Source organism: Rhinatrema bivittatum, chromosome 13 (genome assembly GCF_901001135.1).
Source record: "Rhinatrema bivittatum chromosome 13, aRhiBiv1.1, whole genome shotgun sequence".
NCBI classification, from domain to species: domain Eukaryota; kingdom Metazoa; phylum Chordata; class Amphibia; order Gymnophiona; family Rhinatrematidae; genus Rhinatrema; species Rhinatrema bivittatum.
Window position 1 is genome coordinate 45,821,877 of NC_042627.1, and position 22,298 is coordinate 45,844,174.

The following is a 22,298-nucleotide window of genomic DNA, read 5'->3' on the forward strand; positions in this document are numbered from 1 at the left end:
AAATTATTTAAAATTTTCCAAATACCAATAAAATATTTCAAAACAGCAGACATCACATAATACATAATAATTAAAAAGGTAATCAATCAAGAAAAATAAGCTTAAAAAGCCACCTTTACTTACCCTCTCTCCAGCAACTCTCCTACTCCTTTCCCTTGCAGGCTAAAAGCACACACCAGAAAGAGCAAGGGCTGCTGAAGCTCTGTCCTCTTCCTTAGAGCCCACAACCAGTCACACACACACATACACCAGTTAGGCTCCCACAATCAGTCTCTGCCTCTCACACACACACACCCCAGTCCCCTCCCTGACCAGTCTCTGCCTCTCACACACACACACCCCAGTCCCCTCCCTGACCAGTCTCTGCCTCTCACACACACACACCCACCCACCCCAGGCCCCTCCCTGACCAGTCTCTGCCTCTCTCTCACACACACACACACACACACCCCAGTCCCCTCCCTGACCAGTCTCTGCCTCACACACACCAGTCCCCTCCTCTCACACACACACACCAATCCCCTCCCTGACCAGTCTCTGCCTCACAGAAACACACACACAAACACCAGTCCCCTCCCTGACCAGTCTCTCTCTCTCTCTCAATCACTCACAAATGCTCTCTCTCATGACCCCCCATCCCTACCCAGCACAAATGGCAGCTGCAGTATCCTTCTCCAGCCCCTGTGGCTTGAGAACGAAGAATCCCATCAGCTTTGGGGGCTAACTCTGTTCTCTCCCTTCGCTGATCACCAGATGTGCTTCATTTTGGTCCAGGCTCGTGCTGCTGCCAGTACTTTATACACATACTTGGGAACTTTTGATTTACAGTCACCCTGAGATTTTGTCCATTATTAGGAGTGGGGACAGGCTCAGAGATATGCACACAAGCTTTCTCCTCTCATGCACTCACTCGTGTTCACTTTTGTGCTCATTTTCACATACCTGCTTGCTCACACTCCCTCTCCTTACTAGCAGCAGCAATCTCCTCCTTTTGGCACCCCAGCCGCCATGAAACTCCTCCTTCATCTTCTTCAGGCCATGCCCTCTTCATCTTCTACTTCTGCTGTGGACTATGGAATGCCCCCTTCTTCCTGCCCCACTGGTCAATCAGAGGCTTCCTCCCTTCTTCCTACTCCCACTGGCAGGAAGAATGGAAGCAACTTCCCACTGGCCCACAGGGGCAGGAAAAAGGGAGGAGAGAAGCACAACCGGGGCAGTGGGACACCGGGAGCTGTGACACACTGGTATGTTGCGACACATCAGTTGAGAATCGCTGTTCTAGCTCACCTTGGAAGAGGCCTCTACTTGGCAACACCTATCTGAGGTTTTACCACATTTTCTCTCTTTCCCTTCCACATCTAGCCTAGCCATCACAAAGATGGTCCTCAGCCAGGAACCAGGGCTGGCTCCAGAATCTGGTGCATGTGCATCCTAACCTGGCCACTAGGTGCAGCTATTGTACAATGGCCAGGGCACCCGCCCCAGGAACTATAAATGCTACTTCCACATCATCTCCAGCCCCAGGCAGCTTTGAATGCATCCATAGTACCTGGTGCAAGTTTATGGGTGGCTCGAGAGAATGGAAGCAAAAAAAAAAACCCACATACAACACATACATTCAAGAATCTGTAATTTAATTCTTTTTTTCCTTTCTACTATTACAGCATCTAGTATCAGCTACTGTACTCAGGCATTCAGTAAGCCTTCTATTTCTCAAAGGAGAGAGCACTGCATGACTGAGTTATTTATGAAAATGCGTGCATACAGTATCACATTAGTCAAACTGACAAGTTTGCCATCCACTGCAAACAAGATGAAATCATTTCTTTACAATGCTATTATAACATCTTCACTTTATTCTGCAAGTGTGGACATAAATCATGGCCTTTTAAATCAGCACTTACAAGTCTATCATTGTATGGTATCACTCAACACATCTTCTCTTCCTAGTCTGAGAATGTAAGGCACAAAATATCGGCTTGTTTCCAGTGGCTGACAACTTATTCTGCAAGTTGAGAAAGATATTGCAAATATTAGAATTTGGTATGGCCTGAAATATACTTTGTCTGTCCTCCTGATCCTGCTTTTCCCTAGTTTGTAAGTATACGTCACAGTATAGTCCAAATGAGCTAAAGTTACAGCAATGAGTGCATCAGACAAGTGGCCATCTGGTTAGCTGTATGCACAGTTCAGGCCACTGACATGATTTAATCCTGCCAGCTGAATAAATTAATGTCCCTTTGGCATGCAATAAGCTGGCTCTCCCCCCAAACAATGTTATGTCTTAACACATCAAAAAAGAGTGTATAACTTGTAATTTACTGCTAATACTTATTTTAGTTATTTATAAGCATTTGATATATCTTTTCCTAAAGGTAGGTTCAAGGCATAGTGACAAGGTACTGAGTACATAAATGAGGTAGAATACATTAGATAAGAGTAAAGATGTAAGTGCATTGCGTATAAATTACATACATTTAGTTAAGAAGTAAGTTTAATAGTTGTAGCCTGGAAATGGGCAAACCTTGTTGGATTCGCAGTCAGGGAGAGTTCCATCAGGTAGGTACTAGAGGATAAAGTCTCTGCTACGGAGTCTAGGGGAAGGTCTGGCTAAATAACCAAGCTTTGACGTTTTTCCAGAAGATGAGGTAACACGTTTCCAGGCGAAGCACTAAAGGTATTTTGTTCCATATTTTAGGGGCAGATCAGCAGAATTCAAGATGACGTGCATCTTAATGTAGCTGAAACCAGCGGAGGGGAAAACAGAAGGGTCTACTGGGAGGAGAGAAGTGCCCTCATGGAGGTGTAGGAGAGCACAAGTTGAGAAAAATATATAGGGGCCAGATGATTCACACATCTGAAGACAAAAAGTATTTAAAATGTTATCCTGCTTGGAACCAAGAGCCAGATAAGGTGACACAAATATTGGTGTTACCAGTTCAGTGGCTTTGGCCCCTACCAAAAGTCTAGCTGTTGTGTTCTGCAGAAGCTGGAGGAATATATGAGGTTGCATTGTGCAATGCCATGGAAATACTCACACACATACACAATACAAATACATTTCAGAAATGTCACAGTGCCTAATGAATGTGTCATCTCTGATTGTGGGGGATCGACAAAAAATAAAATCAACAAATACCTAAACCTATAATCTACACTGCACTGGCTGCAAGTAATCTCTCAAATGAATACCTGAAGCGAACTAAGATGATTCCCTTACTTCTCATTATAGGAGAAAAAAAATCAAAATCCTGTTGTCACCTTACTAAAAGTGACACAAACTGCGTGACATAACATAAAACATTGCAAAAAGATCTCTGGGAACCTATATAGAAAACTTGCCATATCAAAACATCACTAACTCCCAGAACTCAAACAGCAAGAACCCTATCCTACTATTTATTTTTATAGTGCTACTAAACATCTGCAGCACTGTACAAATACATATGAGACACTCCATGCTCAATTGAGCTTACCATCTATTCAAGACAAACAGGAAAAATAAGAGATTTGGGGGGAGATTTATTAAGCAGCAGTACAGAGTACTGCAGGTTAGTAAATACCAGAGTAATTTTCCATACATTCCCGGCCATGGCAACACACAATGGTGTCCACACATTCCGGAGCTGCCGTTCTTTAAAAGGACCTCCACCCCGCCAAGTAAAAGTTATTTGGTGGATTAATGGGACACCCTTCTCCCACCCCCATCACCTTAAAATGAGTTTTAAAAAATACAATTAAATTGAAGGCTCCCTTAGGCCACATTCCCCTGAAAAAGCCCTGCCCTTCTGCCAATCCTTGCCACCCCACCATCTGCCAAGGAGTGTCGGGGGTCAACCGACAAGAGCAAATTAACATCGCTCCTGCTCCCGCTCAGGAAGTACAAGTAAGCTTTTGGTGATTTCATGGGAGTGAGCTAGGGTGGGCGAGGAGCAGGGCTTAAGGGATCTTGAATTTACTTTTTTTTTTTTTTTTTAAGCTGACAGGTGTGGGAGTAGAGATGGGGATAGGAAATGGCCCATTACACCTCCAGGGATAAGCTTACTTTTTTTTTTTTTTTTTTTGCAGGGGGGCACCATATAGGGCTGGGACAGCCATATGGATCATTCCCCTTAGAGTTTCATATTGTGATCCCTAGTTCTACAGTCTCCTTTCCAATGGAGGACGATTTGATGTTTGTGCATCATTAAAACCTTTCAGGTATCTGAAAGTCTGTATTATATCTCCCCTGCACCTCTTCTCCAGAGTATACAAATGTAGATCCTTCAGCCTCTCACCATATGTCTTCCAATACAAACCCCAAACCAGTCCTTCTCTGGGCCACCTCCATCCTGTTCCTATTCTTTTGGAAATACAGTCTCCAGAACTGAACACAGTAATCGAGGTGAAGCCTCACCAAAGACTTGTACAATGACATTATCACATCTTTTTACTGCTAGCTATTCCTTTCTCTGTGCAGCCCAGTATCCCTCTGGCTTTAGCCGTCACCTTGTCGAATTGCTTGGATGCCTTCAGATCTCCAGACATCATCACCCAAGGGCCCTTTCATGGTCTGTGCATATGAGTATCTCACCCCTTATCACATATGATTCAACTGGATTACTGCTCCCCAAATGCATGCTACTGCACTTCTTGGCACTGTTTCTAGCTGCCAAATCTTTGACCAAGCTTTCTTAAATCATTTTTTTATTCTCTCTACTATTTCAGGTGTGTCCACTGTTGCAGATCTTAGTATCATTCACAAAAAGACAAGCTTTTACTTCTAACCCCTCTGCAAATGTCACTCACAAAGACATTTAAAAGAACCGGTCCCAAAATAGATCCTTGAGTGACTGACTTAACACTGTTCTCTCTCCAGAATAGGGTCCTGCCATCTCTTGTCAGTCAACTAACTTGTAATCCATTCCACCAAATTGGCACCCACCCCAAGGCTTTTCATTTTATTTATGTGCCTATGAGAGATTGTGTCAAAACATTAGCTAAAATCCAAGAAAAATGCATCAAGTGCTCTTCCTTGCCCAAATCTCTAGTTACCCAATCTAAAAAAAAAAAACTCAGATTCATTTAACACAGCCTTCCTCTGATGAAACCATGTTGCCTTGGATCAAGCAATCCCCCAGATTGTAGATGGTTCACTCTCCTATGTTTCAGCAGAGTCTCCATCAATTTTCCCCATCAAAGTAAGGCTAATTGGCCTAGAGTTTCTCAATTCCTCTCTGCTACCATCTTTGTGGAATTGGAACCACAATTTCTCTTTTCCAATCTTATGGCACTACTCTATTGAATGGGTTTTTCAGCAGACCTGCCAGCACATCTCTGAGCTCCCTTAGGATATACCTCATCCGGCCACATGGACTTGTCCACTTTTAGTTTTCCTACTTCTTCCCACACATTTGCTTCTGTAAATGGTGTTGTGTCTATCCCACTCGTATTTGCGCTTTGGTCTAGCAGCAACGGTCCTTCTCCAGAGTTTTCTTTAGTGAATACCAAACAAAAGTATCTGTTTAATATTTCTGCTATTTCTTCATCTCCCTCCATACATTGTTCGTCTCCTTTCAATGTTACACTACTACCTGTGGCCTTCCTCCTCTCACTGACATCTGAAAAATGTTGTGTCTCCTCTCTTAACCTCTTTGGCAATCCTTTTATCCACTTGATGTTTTGCTTTCCTGATTTATTTTCTCATCTTCTTCAACTTCAAAGGATATTCTTCCCTGTTTTGTTTTGGGTTTTTTTTTTTTTGGGGGGGGGGGGGGAACCCTTGTATTTCTTAGCCAACGCCTTTGAGAACCAAATAGGTTTATTTTTCTTCTTACTTTTGCTTACATAGAAATGTGTTGCCATAGTAATAGCTCTTTTTAATTTGTTCCACTGTTGATCCACTTCTCCCATCTTTTCCCAGTCTCCTGGTTCCTCCTCAAGGTATATCCCCACTTTATCAAAGTCTACAGTTTTGAAGTCCAAAACTTGGATCTTAGAGTGACTTCTCTCTCTCCTGGCTACTACATCAAACCATAGGGGTAGATTTTTTAAAAGTACGCTGGATTTTATAAGATACGCGCATAGCCGCACGTATCCTATAAAATCCTGGATCGGCGCGCGCAAGGCTGCCGATTTTGGGCAGTCTGCGCGCGCCGAGGTAGATTAAAATCTCCAAATACACTTCTCCCTTCGCTCCCACATTTTTCCTGTCTTCTGCCAAATCTCTGTCCAATTTCCCATTTGATTTTGAGGTCAGTAGACCACAACAGTGTAAATGGAAGCACACAGCACTTCTTCCTTTCCTCATTCCCCCGGTTTTTCAGATGCTTAGATGCTATGTTATTTTAAGGAAACAAATACAAAAAAAGACTTCAAAAATATCAGTATTTACATACATTTAATATACAAATTTAGTACCAAAATCCTACCCATAAAATATACAGACAAACCTTTGTCCCACTGAATCACACCCACAACCATTACGACAAAAACAATATTTGGGGGGAAAAAAAAAAGCTTCTCCTCCCCCCGTTCCCATCTTATCTATCCTTTCTGAACAGGTTGTAGCCAGGCATGGCTGTATCCCATTCATGAATCTCACTGAATCATGTTTTCTGTCACAGCAACAATATCTAAGTCTGCCTCCACCATTAGGGCTTGGAGATCTGGAATTTTATTGCCCAGGCTCTGAGCATTTGTGCCTATAACTTTCAGGGCTTGGGGCAGATGTCCTTTTGTTGAAAGGTAAAAGCAGCCCTGGAGGAGTTGGGTGTAAGATTTCATAAATGCACTGGACATAGCCAGGGTGATATATGGCAGCCCGAGATCCAAGTGAAATTAAACCTCAGGATTCCAGTGACCTTGGTCAGCATGACATCTTTGCTCATGGGGAAAATTTCTAACACACAGACCGGCAACTATAATTCAGCAGCGTGGCTCAGAGTATAGAATCTGGGAAGACACTGGCTTCATTCTACCATCCATCACATGCTACATCAATGAGCGTGCCACCTCACCTATCAATGCCCAGAACTTTCTCTGCAGTATTTGTACACAGATGACACTACATAAATACCTTAATAAAAATATTGTGTTTCATATTTAAACAGAAGGGTGGCTCTTCATAGGCTTGAATACAAGATGGAGGTTAATTGAGTAATTCCATGTAACTGTGTATGCAAGTATTCAAGGTTGCACCATTTTCTTTAAATCATTTTAAGTGACATGTGCCAATTTCCTTGTTCTAGCAAGCTGAAAATGTTTCTAGCAGAAACAAACAATGCTTCATTATCAAAGAACCCCACCTCAATTCCAGACTCAATCTACTGCATCTTTCCTTTACAAAGCAGAGCAAGTCCTTTAAAAAAGGAGAACATTAGAAGGATTTCCTTTATGGTTAAACGATTTTATTAGGTTTATATCATAGAAAATACAACACTGAGGAGGGGTTGACTCTGATCCCCCCTCAGATTTCAATACATTGATTCAACAACCCAAAAAAGGAAACTGTCCCCCTTCCCCCCCACCCCCGCCCCACACAGAGTGTAAAATTTCCTCCCTAAAGAAGTGTCATCTTAGACAGGCTAATCATTAACTACAAGGCTACGTGCCCGATGTGTTAGAGACTGTAGGTAATTGTCCCACACCTTCAAAAAACGTTGTCTACTACGGGGCGACTTCTGGGAGGCCAAGGCTTCCATAGTCATCAACCCGTGAAAAAGATTCCTCCAGGCCCAAAAAGAGGGATTGTCAGGATTTCCTTTAAAATGAATTATTTTGTAAAGAAAGTAGCCTTGCCCAGACACCACCACCACTGAGATGTGTTTCACCCCTGCATTTACAGTGAATTATTGCAAGGTTGGCCAACTCCGGCCCTCGAGAGCCACAAACAGGCCAGGTTTTCAGAATATCCACAATGAATATGGCCTAAGTTAGATTTCCATACAATAGAGGTAGTGCATGCAAATCTCTCTCATGCATATTTGTTGTGGACATCCTGAAACCAGTCCTGTTTGTGCCTCTTGAGGACTGGATTTGGCCACCGGTAGATTACTGCAATAGGTTGAATGCAAGTTTCGAACCAGAAGACACCATAATTTGTCTAGTTAGTGAAATGCATGGAGGCTACAGGGGATAAATCATTAGCTAAAAAGGAGATACTGCCCTTTTCTTTAGCTTATTATGGGGGGGGGGGGGGGGTGTTATCCTTTTTTTTTGTTTAAAAGAAAGAATAATTTGTAAAGTTTTGGGAATTGCTACATTTTAGTAACTTTTGGACTGAACATCACTTTCTTGCTCCAGCCAGTCTGGTTTTCAGGATAGCTGCAACCAATATATATACGAGAAACATTTGCATACATATTCGTTGTGGAAATCCCAAAAACTTGACTGGCTAAGGGTCCCCAAGATGGGTACAGGAACCACTGCTCTAGATGAACCTTCTTCAGTTCAAAGTATCATTGTCTGGAAAAAAAAATGAAGTCTGTAGTTTTAGGAGAGATTAAAGTGTCTCACTAACTGACACAGTGATGCCGAGCTTTTCGTTTCTAATTTGCGGGTTCAAGACCAGTTCAAACCGGTAGCAGCTAAATGCATCATAAAATTGTTTGGTTGCTTCTGTGTAATAAATTGAAAGTCTCTGTGGATAGTTGTCCATGTTGCTACCATTACAAATTGGCACCAATTGGCACCCAATGCTGGCACTCTCCGCATGGAAGGCAGTGTGGCCCAACAGGCTCCCTGTCATAAGGAACAAGCTAATCCAGAGCTGGCTTTACCCTACTGCAGGCATGGATTTGCGTTTCTGAATTTCTTTGGGAGAGCAATGGGGGAAAAAAAATCAGATGGGAATTCATTCTTGTGCTAGGGTAGAGCTGGGACCAGATCAGCTTGTGGCGTATGGCATGGAGCCAGCTGGCAACACCAAAAACTCCTGAGGCGGCAGCAACACGAATGAGGCACATCAACAATGCCAGGGCTGCTCCACCATGCTGGTCCTGAAGCCTTTCGTTTTCAGTGCTGCCAATCTAGCATCATTCACAAGCCCCAAATTAAGCGGGGGAAGGGGATGAAGGGTACCCCACAAAAATATCTATGTTTTCTCATACAAAATGTCCAAAGTTTTTAAGAGACAACTCACATTTTCCAGGTTATGAACACTGGTGTTCACTTCACTTTTTAGTTTACCTTACCAAAATTTAAAAGGTTTTGTGAAATATTGCAATCCCCATAATTTGTTCAACGAATATAAAAGATTTAAATTATTTTGTGTCTTACAATATCCCTTTTGCTGAAGAGAAATGTAAAAACATAGCAACATCTTCATATGCACATCAGATCTATAATACAGTCAGATTTCTAAACATTTTTTTTTAAAACTGGTTTGGTTTGCCAATATATAGCACTGCGAAATGGCAGGCATGCAAAACAAATACAATTTTCCCCTGCAAACCTGGAAAAAAAATACATCTTAACTTTCTGTAGTTACACCATATTATTATGTATTGCCAGGCAACACCCACAGTTCTACATGGTTCTGCCATTACTGCGTTCCTGCCATAGTCAAAAGAGCTCATCACTAATCTTCAGCTGCCATATTTACCCTCTCCACCCTTTTCCCTAATTAAACACATTCACACTCAGGCCCATTTTCAAACCTAATGATTAAAAACTGGCTGGATAGGAATTTGTAAAGCAAAAACAGTAACTAATTCAATTTAGCTTCAATAATCTATTCTACTGCATGTCCTCCAAATTCTCTAATCATCTAAGGATATCCCAATGATACCACTCCCTCTCCAGAACCATCTGTTCTGTTGATCCCTGCTTCCTCTACACCAGTGGCTTTCAACCCAGCCCCTCAGGCACCACCTGACCATAAAATTGAGGCAGTGTATGCCAATATATTTCATGCATAGTCATTGTGAATACCCTGACAGATCAGACTGGGTGGAGAACCGCTGCTGTAGACCAGTGGTTTTCATTTTCAGCCCTAGAAAGCCACAAACAGGTCTTCAAGATATCCCTAATAAATTTACATGAGACTTACATACAATGAAGGCAGTATGCATGCAAATCTCTCTCATGAATATTCATTAAAGATATCCTGAAAACTCAGACCCATCTGTGGCCCTCGAGGACTGGTGAATACCACTGCTCTAGATGATCCCCAACTGTGCCTCTCAGGACAAGATGAGTCACAGCAAGCATAGGAACAAACCCGGCAAAACTGACAAATGAAGATCGCAGAGCAGAGAATGGGAAACAATGATGGCCTTTATACAGAAAGGCACAATAGAATAGCACAGCTCATCCACTGGAAGCTGTGTAAATACTACAACATCGCTGAACCAAGAAAACCACTGGGCTCACAACCCTGACAGAATTGGCCAATAAAAAGCTTGATGTTAGAAAATCAAAGAAATAAAAACCACAAGAAAAGCATCACTAACAGATGTGTTCATACCAAAATGACTATTCTGTACTATGTATATTTAGAGAGAGAGGTTCTCTAGTACCAAGAGATGCAGAGTCCAAGAAAACATGGCAAAAAGATATAAAGACAGTCCCAATTCAATTTGGCACCACTGGCCTGATTAAAAGAACATCCAAAGGCACATTAATAGGTTGCCTGTAGGGATTACATGGCATGAACTCCAGGAGGCATCAGCAGTAAATCTGAAAGACTGAGATCATTCCCAGCTTAGCCTGGTTTACAGGGGAGGTTCACTCCCATCACGGTATGTGCAAGACAAACCCATTTGGAGACACTGCCCCGACCGTCAGGAACAACCTGACCTATTCCCTCCCCTTACTAAGTTTACCTGTGTTATTTAAAACTTTGATTACTCATCTCTTCTTCACTTTTCCAGAGCTGCACTCCAGCTACACCCTAATGAAGGATAAAACAGCAGCAGGAAAATAAAAATGAAAAATGTGCCTAGGAAAGTTCTTGGAAGAGATTTTGTTCTATGGGATAAGACCTGCGCTAAAGAGACTATTGATAAAGCAGTATATAGTTGCACAATAAGACACCACTTTTTGGTGGGCTACATTGAAAGGATACCTTACCAGAGCTTTAGCTAAGATAATAGAAGAACAAATCCGAAGCAGAGGCTTAATGGCCGTACTGCTCAGTGCTGTGTGGCAGGACCTTGGCTCAAGTCCTCCATTCCATAGAGGGCAGGGGTCCTGGCCATAACACAACGGGGGGGGGGGGGGGGGGGGAGGGGAGACACAGTGACCAGATTTAGGACCCATAACTGCAAGCTTCCAGAAGACACCCTGAGGCATGGCCAAGGACTGTCGCTGCAGTGACTGAACTAAGGTAAGTCGGGAATGGATATAACATAGGAGAAAAAACATCCCCGACGAGTTGAGAACGAAGGCTCACAGCGACAGACCACAGCAACCGAGCGGGAAGTTTAAAGGAGCAAGAGAGCACAAACGGGAAAAAACAAAAGCCAATAGCAGAGTGGGCTGGGCCCATGGCCCAGGCTGCAGTGCAGGCTCAGCTCCCCAGTACATCAGAGCTGGTCAGGCCTAGGTGTACCAGAGAGGCAGAGTATGTCGGCTCAGGGACAGAGAGACGACAGCTGCCACCACGGTGGGGGGCCCCCTGACAGATGAGGATACACCTATCCGATCTTCAGGCTAGTGAAGATTCCCAGCAATCCCAGGTATGCCATTGGAAAAGGTAGAATTAAAAAAAAAAATAACAGAAGGCTATAAGAAGCAAAAATCATTAGAACATCGCAGACTGCATCTGGCAAGGATCACAAATATCATTGCAGCATTCATTCCCCAGTCCTAGCCCTTCCTTCCCACTAATCAGAAGTTCACTGACTTTGCAGCTCTAATCATCCTCCCCTTTTTATAATTAATCTTGGTCAGAACCTTAGCAGTCTTCAAGAGGGAAGCCTACATTTGCAAAGAGAACATGCAACTCTATTCCTTTCATCACCAGGAGCACATGTGCAGCAGATGCTTTACCACTGCACATGGGAGCATGCAGTTTTGTATGTTCTCTAGAAACATTCATTGTTGCCAAAACTAAATTCAATTTTCCCTAGAATCATTTTATATGGACCTATAAATCTCTCCATAGGATGTATTACTGTTGAAACTAGAAAATGTTTCATGAATTATACCACAGCACGGACTTCTAAGTCTACTTTCACTTTGCAGTATCCCAACTCTGAGCTGATTTGGCCAGGTTCAATATAGAGAGCTTGGGTGAGTCTCGTCTCCTCCTCTCACAATGTAAATATATATATATTTAATGAAAATGCACAATTGTGTTTTATGCTGTACATCATCTTGAGTGACCTTCTGAGGGGTAGGGAGGCAGCTTAAAACTACACTAAATAAAGTTATACCTGTTAAGATGCATTTTCACTTTAATAGTGGTGCACTGAACAAACGTTCTAGTAGGGGTGCTAGAAGTCCTGATCAAACTCCTCTCTATGCCATCACAAGGTGCTAGGCACTCCCAGCAGCTCACGTCCCAGCACCCTACTCTAATAAAGCCAAGTTACACTGCTCTATATCAGATGTTAGGATTATTGCGATGGAGTGGGTGCTCCATCAGCTCCTGAAGGGCTGGGAGGTGGCGGTTGCGTACTGACCAATAAGAGCAACCAGGTAAAGGCCCCCAGAAGCAAGAGGGATATGTAAGTTAGTGGAGACTACAACCCAAGTGAAAGCATACAAATGGACCCCTGGGGGGCGGAGCCTTGAGTTGGGTGAGAGGAGGTTCCAACACAGGTGAGGTAGCTAAAGAGGGAGAGAGAGACTGTTTTCAGTTTTAAAGAAACCGCCAGGAAGGAGTGAGATTAGTTTAAGACTGCCATTTGTTCGTTTTGCCACTGGACCTTCAGCTGCGTGGACAGAGATTTCCAAATGCCCGAAATTTAGTTGATCCTCCTGGGGTTCTCTCCACTCTGCTGACAATGGTTATTCACTGTGAGGTGAGGAGATGAGACTCACCCAAGCTCTCTATAATGAGCCTGGCCAAATCAGCTCAGAGCTGGGATACTGCAAAGTGAAAGTAGACTTAGAAGCCTGTGCTGTGTTGAGGACCAGAAGAACAACTCAAAATGAATTAAATGGAACTGCAGGAGGATGCAACCGGACATAATTGTAACCAGAGTCACAGCAATTATAATGCATGCATTTTAAAAATTATGCTGCTTCATCTAATACTTAAAAAAAAAAAAAAAATCCAACTTGTTTCTATTTTGCAAAATGACCAAATGCTTAGGGAGATACAGCCTGAGGTGTTTTTTTTTTCATGCTTTCCCCTATGTGCATATTCTCTAGAATCCCCAATTACTACTGGGGCACGGGTTCTGCTCCTTCAGAAATCACAATGTACAGGTAACAGTCTCTGCATGGTCTCCCAATGAATAGATTTATAAATTGCACAAAAACCTGATACAGATTTGGCTTCCATTTCAAAGCAGAGTGAGTTAATTTTTTCCGCTGAAACCAATGGCAGAGCAATCCACACTTACTAAAAACAGCATACAATAGCGGATTTGTGTCCAAACATCCGACCCATCCAGCCATTTTTATAGGTTTTCCTCTGATTGTGATTCTTGAAAGCTTTGCATTCTATTCGAAAGGAAATGAGCTTAACTCAGTCACATGACTTCGCTATTGTTAAAGTGAAAAAAAACCCAAAAAAAACAGGGCTTGTTAAAAAGTGAAAAAAAACCCAAAAAAAACAGGGCTTGTTAAAACTTCAAACTGCAAGTTCCTTCTTCTCAAACACATTTAACATTCTCTTACAGAAATGGAAGTTTAAAAAGAAATAAAAATACAACAGCAGCTGGGGGCGATGTACTGAAGCACCCATGTCAGTCTGATGCCATGAACCAAGGTGGTGCTAAATCAGGCTTAGCGACAGAATGTCACTCGTACTCCATCAGCTCTGGAAGAGAAGCAGACGCCATGTCATTTTGCTTTCTCGTTTCATACTGGTGCTGAAGACATTGCCACAAACTGTTTTCATCTTCCAGATGGTCCTGGTACCTGTGTCTTCCTTTCCAGTGCTGCCATCTACTTAAATTACACACTGGGTCTGGGCACAGTTACAGTGACTAGGATTAATCAGCCGTTCAACCTGGACGTCACCGGCTGTGCAAAAGTAGACGAGCATCCTGAGAGCATGCTGTACACTTTCTTCTACAGATTTAATGTCTCTTTTCAGTTTTCTTTCTAAGACCAAGCAATTCTGAACTACCATTCATGAGCAACATTTTTAACCATAGAGCTGAGAAACAAGTGTATTATAGCAAAGGAGACAAAATGAAACTCACAAAGAAAAGCTCAAAGCATTTATAAAAGCATCTGGAACCTCTGGATTGAAGTGCGTTGGTCTGACTAACATTCTCATGCCACACAAACACAAGACAGCTTGGTGGCAGTGCTGTGCCATGCAGAAAATGCCTACTTCCATCCCAGAAGTGGATCTTCTGCTCCCTCTTCTCTGTCCCGTCCCCCTCCCCCAGAGTTGGCAAGGTCTAGGGATACTGCAGAGGTAGTGATCCCAGCCCCAGTGAGACAAGTGGTCATTGCTTAAGGCAGGCTGCTCAACCTGGTCCTTGGGGCTCCCCCAGCCATTCAAGTTTTCAGGATCTCTCTAATGAATATGCATGAGATTTATTTGCATGCACTACCTCCCTTTGTATGCAAATATTTCCTGAAAATTGACTGGCTGGGAGGAGGGGGCCCCCAAGGATCAGGGACAGCACCCTTTGCTTAAGGGCCAGATGATTAGAGGATTCTGGATGCAGCCCCAAGGCATGGCCCCAGCCCAGGACCCTCGCTGGAAGGATTAGACTAGGTATGCTGGGAGACAATATAAAATAGCGAGGAAAGAAAATCCATGAGGCTCCCAGCCCTGGTTCAGACTGAGCTGGAAGTACAAAGGAAGAGGAGAAGGAAACTACTGTATCTAGAAGAAAATTCCATCCAGAACTAATGGAGCCTTTCTTGAACATCTAAAAAAACAAAACACAAAAAAAAACCCCCACCACATCCCTGTCAGAATCCTCACGTCCTGACAATCAGAGATGGAAAACACGCAAGTGTTTTGGAGAGGGGTGGGGAAGACACCCAGCAATCATACAAACCTCCTTTCCTTTGGAAATGAGGCTGAAATCAGACTATTCATTCTGAGGATGTGTCTGTGCTTAATCATTTCCTCCTCAGCTCAAGCTGCACAGCAAACGCACCAATCTCAAACTCCATGAACACCACAAGATGTCCCCTCGGTCCTGACCTTTGAGGTTGGTAACAGGGATTTCCTACTCTTTTAAAATGACATTAAAATATCAACAATGTATTTGATTTATTTAAAAATGCTTATAGTCCATCAATCCAATCACAGACCAATTACTGCGGATCACAATACACATTCACAGGCATATAAAACAAACAGTAAATAACAGAAAAAAAACCAAATGTTCAACACCTTGCAAATCTGACTTCATAAAAATGCTTGAAAAAGGCGGCTTTGAGTTGTTTTCTAAAAATCGTATAATCTTCCTATAATCTTAAAGCAGGGGACAGATTATTCCAGAAAGCTGGGCCAATTTGAGAAAAAGCCCTTAACTTAGAATATAAGAAAATGCCATACTGGGTCAGACCAAGGGTCCATCAAGCCCAGCATCCTGTTTCCAACAGTGGCCAATCCAGGCCATAAGAACCTGGCAAGTACGCCAAAACTAAGTCTATTCCATGTTACCATTGCTAATGGCAGTGGCTATTCTCTAAGTGAACTTAATAGCAGGTAATGGACTTCTCCAAGAACTTATCCAATCCTTTTTTAAACACAGCTATACTAACTGCACTAACCACATCCTCTGGCAACAAATTCCAGAGTTTAATTGTGCATTGAGTAAAAAAGAACTTTCTCCGATTAGTTTTAAATGGGCCCCATGCTAACTTCATGAGTGCCCCCTAGTCTATTATCCGAAAGAGTAAATAACCGATTCACATCTACCCGTTCTAGACCTCTCATGATTTTAAACATCTCTATCATATCCCCCCTTAGCCGTCTCTTCTCCAAGCTGAAAAGTCCTAATCTCTTTAGTCTTTCTTCATAGGGGAGCTGTTCCATTCCCCTTATCATTTTGGTAGCCCTTCTCTGTACCTTCTCCATCCCAATCCTTTGTTATAACTTATAACTAATAACAGTGGGTCTCTTAAGATAAAAATGACCCTCCAAACACAACGATCTAGTTGGACAATATCGCTCAATAAACCCAGACAATGAAAAATTTTGAAAATGTAAGGATTCAATACAGACGTAAGAAGTTTAAAACTAAGTCTTTCCTCAGTAGGAAGTCAGTGCAAAGAACGTAACACCAGGGGTATGAGATCAGTGCATTTCATCCCAGTAATAACCCTAGCTACTCCATTCTGTACTAGCTGCAAATCCTGAAGGAGATTTTTAGGTAATCTAATAAAAAGAGCATTACAATAATATATCTTGGAATGCACCAAAGCTTGAAATACCAAGCAAAAATCCATAGGGGACAACAAGAATTTAAGAGGGCAAACCATTTGTAATTTGAAAAATGCATAACTTGCTACCGATGCAATATAGGATTTCACTGTCTGCTAGGAGTCCACTTGTATTCCCACATTTCTAGGCTCAGTCACTATCGGAATGATTGTGTCACCAAATTATCTCTCTTTGGGCTCTTTAGTCTTTTTAACATTCAAAACCAGTTTGTGTTGGAATAACCGGGACTGGATTGTGGTCATACAATCCTTCAACTTCTGCTCTGGTGAAAAAAAAACAAAAAACCTCTGATGTAAAGGGAAGAATGAATTGCAGATCATCAAGCATAAATGAAACAGATCCCAATGAACGAAGATAGACATTAAAAAGTACCGATGATAATGCACATCCCTGTGGAGCACCAGAAAACATTGCCCACCAAGAAGAGTAATTTGAATCACTAGAAATCTGATAGAAATGTTCAGATAGGAAAGAGTGAGAGCAAGCCAGAACCACCGATGAAAGACCAATAAACTAAGTTGATTAATAAAGGCAGAATGGTCCATTGAGTCAAACGCAGAGGCAACATCAAGTTTGACCAGTAACATAGAATGACTTCTACCTAGTTTACAAAGTACATGGTTCAATAACGAGACCAAGAGACCTTCTGTACCAGAACCTTGCCTAAAACCTGACTGATGCGTGTTCAGAACATTGTTGCTGGACACACATCCACCCGCTCCCTTTGTTTTAACATCTGGGAGAGAGACTAGTGAGGCTTTCAGTGCTTCCCTAGCACTTCTTTTGACCAGGAGTCCTATCATTTGCATCGCCTGCCCCACAGAGGTTGGTCTACCATGCAAATTTTTTTTATTAATGTAGGTGTGCCTTGGGCTTGAAAAGTTTGGGAAACACAGCCCTAGAGAAAAGGAAAGATAGCAGGGAGGTGACGGAGAAACAGCAATGATAGAGACATTTAAATATCTAAAAAAAAGTATTCATGTGCATAAGAGAAACCTTTTTCAAACAGAAAGGAAGTTAGAATATAAGAACTGCCATACTGGGTAAGACCAAGGGTTCGTCAAGTCCACTTTCCTGTTTCCACCAGTGGCCAATCCAGATCACAAATGCCTGGCAGGATCCCAAATAGTTGGATCCCATGCTGCTAACACCCAGGGATAAGTAGTGGCTTTTCCCAAGTGTGTCTGGTAAATAACAGTGTATGGACTTCTCCAAGAACTTGTCCAAACCTTTTTTTAAACCCAGCTACACCAGCTGCTTTTACCACATACTCCCACAATGAATTCCGGAGCTTACTTGTGGTCTGAGTGGAAAAGAATTTTCTCTGTTTTAAATGTGCTACTTACTAACTTCAAGGAGTGTCTCCTAGTTTTTGTGTTATTTGAAAGTGCAAATAATTGATTCATATTTACCCATTCTATAGATCTCTACCATATCCTGCCTCAGCCAGCTCTTTGCTATGCTGCACAGCCCTAACCACTTTAGCCTTTCCACATTGGAAAGTGGTTCCATCCCCTTTATCATTTTGGTCGCCCTTCTATTCCAGTTTTAGAACTAGAGGTGATTACATGAAGCTCTGTGGGGGAAGACTCAGTAACATCAGGACATTTTTTCCCAGAAAGGGCAGTAGAAGCTTATGGCCATGCCAACCTGAATGTGCTGATCTTGTCTCATCCTGGAAGCTAAACTGCATTGGGCCTGGTTACTACTTGGATGGGAGACCATCTGGGTATACCAGGAGCTGTAGATGCCTGCAATGCCCTTCTGGAAGAGGTAGATGAGATAAAATCTGTATTAAAAAATCCATGGGATAAGCAGAGAGGATCCATAATGGCCAATGAATGGAAATGAAGTACACTGGAATAACCTACATAGAGTACCGTAGCAGTTACAACTCAAAACAGCAATGGTACAATTGCATCATGTCTCCAAAAAGATTTGGGGGTAAGCTACAATGGAGCGGCAGTTAAAACCCTAACCAGCAGTGGTCTAACTTCATTAGGGCTCATGGGGAGCACAATAGTGTGAAAACTGTTTAGGACAGATATGAGAAAAGGGTTGAGAGATTAGCTAGAAGATCTAGGGAGGAGGGTGTGGGTATTGGGTTGCATTTGAAAATTTTATATGCACATTGATCAAAAAAGACAAGTCTCATGTGGGCAGACTGGATGGGCAATTTTAGTCTTTAGCTGCTGTTAATTGCTCTGTTACATCTCTACACTGGTAGCCACTGCCGATCAGCAAAATTCTAGAACAGGGGTGGTGAACTCTGGTCCTCAGGAGCCACAAACAGGCCAGGTTTGCAGGATATCCAGAATGACTATGCATGAGATTGCATACAAGTCTATGTCTCCACTGTATACAGATCTCTCATATGCGTATCCTGAAAAATCAGGATTGTTTGTGGCTCTCTAGGACCGGGAGTTGGCCACCCCTGCTCTAGAAGCTGTATTTCAACATTCATTTAAGCCTGCAAAGTCTAAACATCAAAACATCTCAAATTCTATTTAAAAAATAACACTTTACAATACTGTAGCTTAATGAAATAAATTAAAGTTTCAAGATTGATGATGAAACAGGCTGAAACCTTTACTGTACAGCTCTGCATCAGCAGCCTAGAAACAAAAGCACACAAGGACCCACATTGCTAACTGTCTGACTGCAAATGTGACATGCCCATAAAGAGACCGACTATATAAACACAATATGCAACTGCAGTTATTATAAACATTTGAAGCCACCTAAAAACACTAAAATTCAATGTTAAACAGCACAACACCCCACATGGGATATGTGCTTTTGTTTCTAGGCTGCTGATGCAGAGCTGTACAGTAAAGGTTTCAGCCTGTTTCATCATCAATCTTGAAACTTTAATTTATTTAATTAAGCTACATATAGTAAAGTGTTATTTTTTAATTAGAATTTGAGATGTTTTGATGTTTAGACTTTGCAGGCTTAAATGAATGCTGAAATACAGCTTCTATAGCTTTTGAAAAAAAAGTTACTTCTGTACTACTGTACCAACAACTGCTCTGCAGTTCTGCTTTCTCAGCTGGCCTCTAAATCCATTGGGTCCTGTCAAGAGACTACACAATTTAGAGTCAGAAAGCAATCAGGGAGCCAAGAAAAGGCAGAATCACTGTGATATCTTATAAAGGAAATTCTACAATTAACAGATTTAAAAAGATACTTGGATCACAAAGGCATTGGTAAAGCCTTGCAGCAGTAAACTCTTGCAGCTAAGCAGTTCCACATACCCCAGTTTCTGGTTGGCTACCTTACATTGCTTTAAAAGAGCAGAACTAATCAGTGGGCAAATAAACTCAGCACGCCTTCCCTGGACTGGGCAGCTAGTCCAACATTCTTGGAACACTTCTGGGAGGTACTTTTTCATTTACCTAGTTACAACACTTTGTAATTATGGGCTTACCACAAAGATAACTTCTTGTTTGTTTTTTTTAAAGGTTCCTTTCATTAAGGTGTTTCCTTTGTTGCTCCTACTGTATTCCTATTTATGGCCATACTCTGCTATCACCTGCACACTTGGGGTGTCACCTGCGCAGTCATTTACTCAGTACATACTGCTGCAATAATCTGACTGGCATGGCAGCAATGTATTGCAAGTATCAAAAACCAGAAAGAAAAAAGCCACTCTTCATGTTACTCCGTTAATTTAAATATGCTTCTCTTAGTTTTTTTGCTTTCTCATTTTGTATTACACAGCTCTCGTAGCTGCATTTGTACTGGAGAAAACTAGATTCTTTCCAGATTGTGATACTGTTTATTCATTGAACCAACATAAACATTATCTAAAGCGGTTGGACAAGAGCTTCAAGTTGCTTCTTCAGAACCTCACTTCTACAAGGAACCTGTGTGAGCTCACGAGGTCATTGCTGAATTATTTTTATTTTTGTATCCATAAGTTTTCTCCTGCTTTTTTGGGCTCCCAGTTCAATAGGAATCAGCCTGTACTGAAATGGCACCATGAGCCTTCATTCACAACTAGCCAGGAATTCTTCATTTTTAACTCTCTCCTGGGAAATGCAGAACAGTCCTCAAACAAAAACCACAGATTATAGCTCCCACTTAAACCTATTAATTATTACATTTATTTGTTGAATATAGACACCCCCTAGTCTGGCCAGTAAAAATAATAGTTGGGGTATGGCTCTTTCCCAGCCAGCCCAAACAGCAGAAATCAAAGCTGGGTGTCTCCCTGGGTAGCATACAACACTGGCCCTGGCTTTCTGGGTTGGTCCCAGTTTCACATAATGCTTAAGCTACCCTACTATAAAGTAACAAATCTCTGGTTCTGTGGCCATGCTCTGCTGATACTAGTGAACAAACACATGGAGCGATTAGAAGTTAACTCCATTCCTCCACTCAGGCAGAGCCCAAGTTAAAAAGGAGAGAGAGAGAAGAATTGAGAGGTGCAAAAAGTTCAGGAATGCAAAGAATGCATGAGGAATGTGGTTGAAAACGCAGCATGGTCCCCACCCCTGGAAAAAGGGAACTGTCCTGAGATACCAGGCGATGCCCGCTCCCCTCCCACTGCAACAGGGCAGCGACCTGCCTGAAAACACGAAGCAACGCTTTGCCAGAGAAATCAAGCACCGGGGTGCTGGTCAAAATGCCAAGAAGAACAAAAGAAAGCGCCTCGATCCGGATCCCGACAGACAACGGCCCCAAGGATCCGCATCTTGGGGGTAACTCGGATCTGAACCGAACCCGAGAACGGTACTACTTACTAACTAACTAACTAACTAAATAAATAAATAAATAAATTAAAAAAATTACTCCCGGGTGGGTGGGGAGGAAAAAGTCCCCAGAAAAAGCAGCGGCAGAGACGGGACGGTGTGGCGTGAGGGTCATCTCGCGCCAGTATCACGACCCCCGGACGAACCAGAGCCAAGGTCACTGTACAGAGAGAGAGAGAGAGCGCGCAGAGACGGAAAATCTCCCCCCACCATAGGCTAAAGTCGCTACTCGGACACAGCCCGCCCTGTGGCAGGGATTCATTCCCTGCAAAGCGCCTCCGCACGCTCCCAGGCCGGGAGAAAACTCACCTGCCAGGGTCCCGGTTGCCCCCTGTCCCAACTCCACTCACAGCCCTACCATACCGCTGCCACCGCACCTTGCCAGCCCCAGTCGCCATAAACTCCGCCCCTTCCATGTAACCCTGGCCCGGATTGGTCGCACCAGGAGGATGCTGATTGGTCTCGCAGGAGACTTTTCCCGTTGGTCGGTCCCTTGCTGCCCGCGAGTCCGTTTTGTCACTCAGGTGGAGTGTTTTGTTTTGGTTTTTTTACTGACGGAGTAGATCTGCCCGTTCGGATCAACCTCAGAGAGTGACTCGGTTAGAGGAAGGAGTCCATGGGTCGGACCTGGCTTTTCACCGTGCCTCGATGCATTGTACTAGTTATAGTCCCTGCTTCTGCCCTTGGAAATTAGTGCTGCAGAAATTAAAGAAAAAATAAGAAAATCAGTGCTACAGGTACAATGTAGCAGGATGGAGTTGTCAGGAAATCCAGGACTGGGATTAGGAATGGGAGTGGGGTAACCATCAGTAAAGTTGGCATCTCATTGGCTTTCAGTTTTTATTCCTGATCTTTTCTTCTCCCCACCCCCAACTATTAAAAAGAAGACAGGCCATGAGCAATACTGGCACTGTTATTGTTTTGTGATAGAAGCATAGAACGGTGATGGCTTAAGCACACGCTTCCAGCCAAAGGTAGGGGATCAGAGGCCTTCTATTTATAACCCTTGTAGGTTATATTCCTAT

General features: G+C 42.7%; 1 protein-coding gene across 5 annotated transcripts in view; it reads right to left on the minus strand.

The window, feature by feature from the left end:
• Window positions 1–21,697, minus strand: part of CGNL1 (cingulin like 1) — a 231,078-nt gene extending 209,381 nt beyond the window's left edge. For all 5 annotated transcript variants that reach the window (XM_029574341.1, XM_029574344.1, XM_029574345.1 and 2 more), the window contains exon 1: window positions 21,583–21,697. The gene's annotated coding sequence lies outside the window, so the exon portion shown is untranslated. The remainder of the gene's footprint in view (window positions 1–21,582) is intronic.
• Window positions 21,698–22,298: the final 601 nt, after the last annotated feature.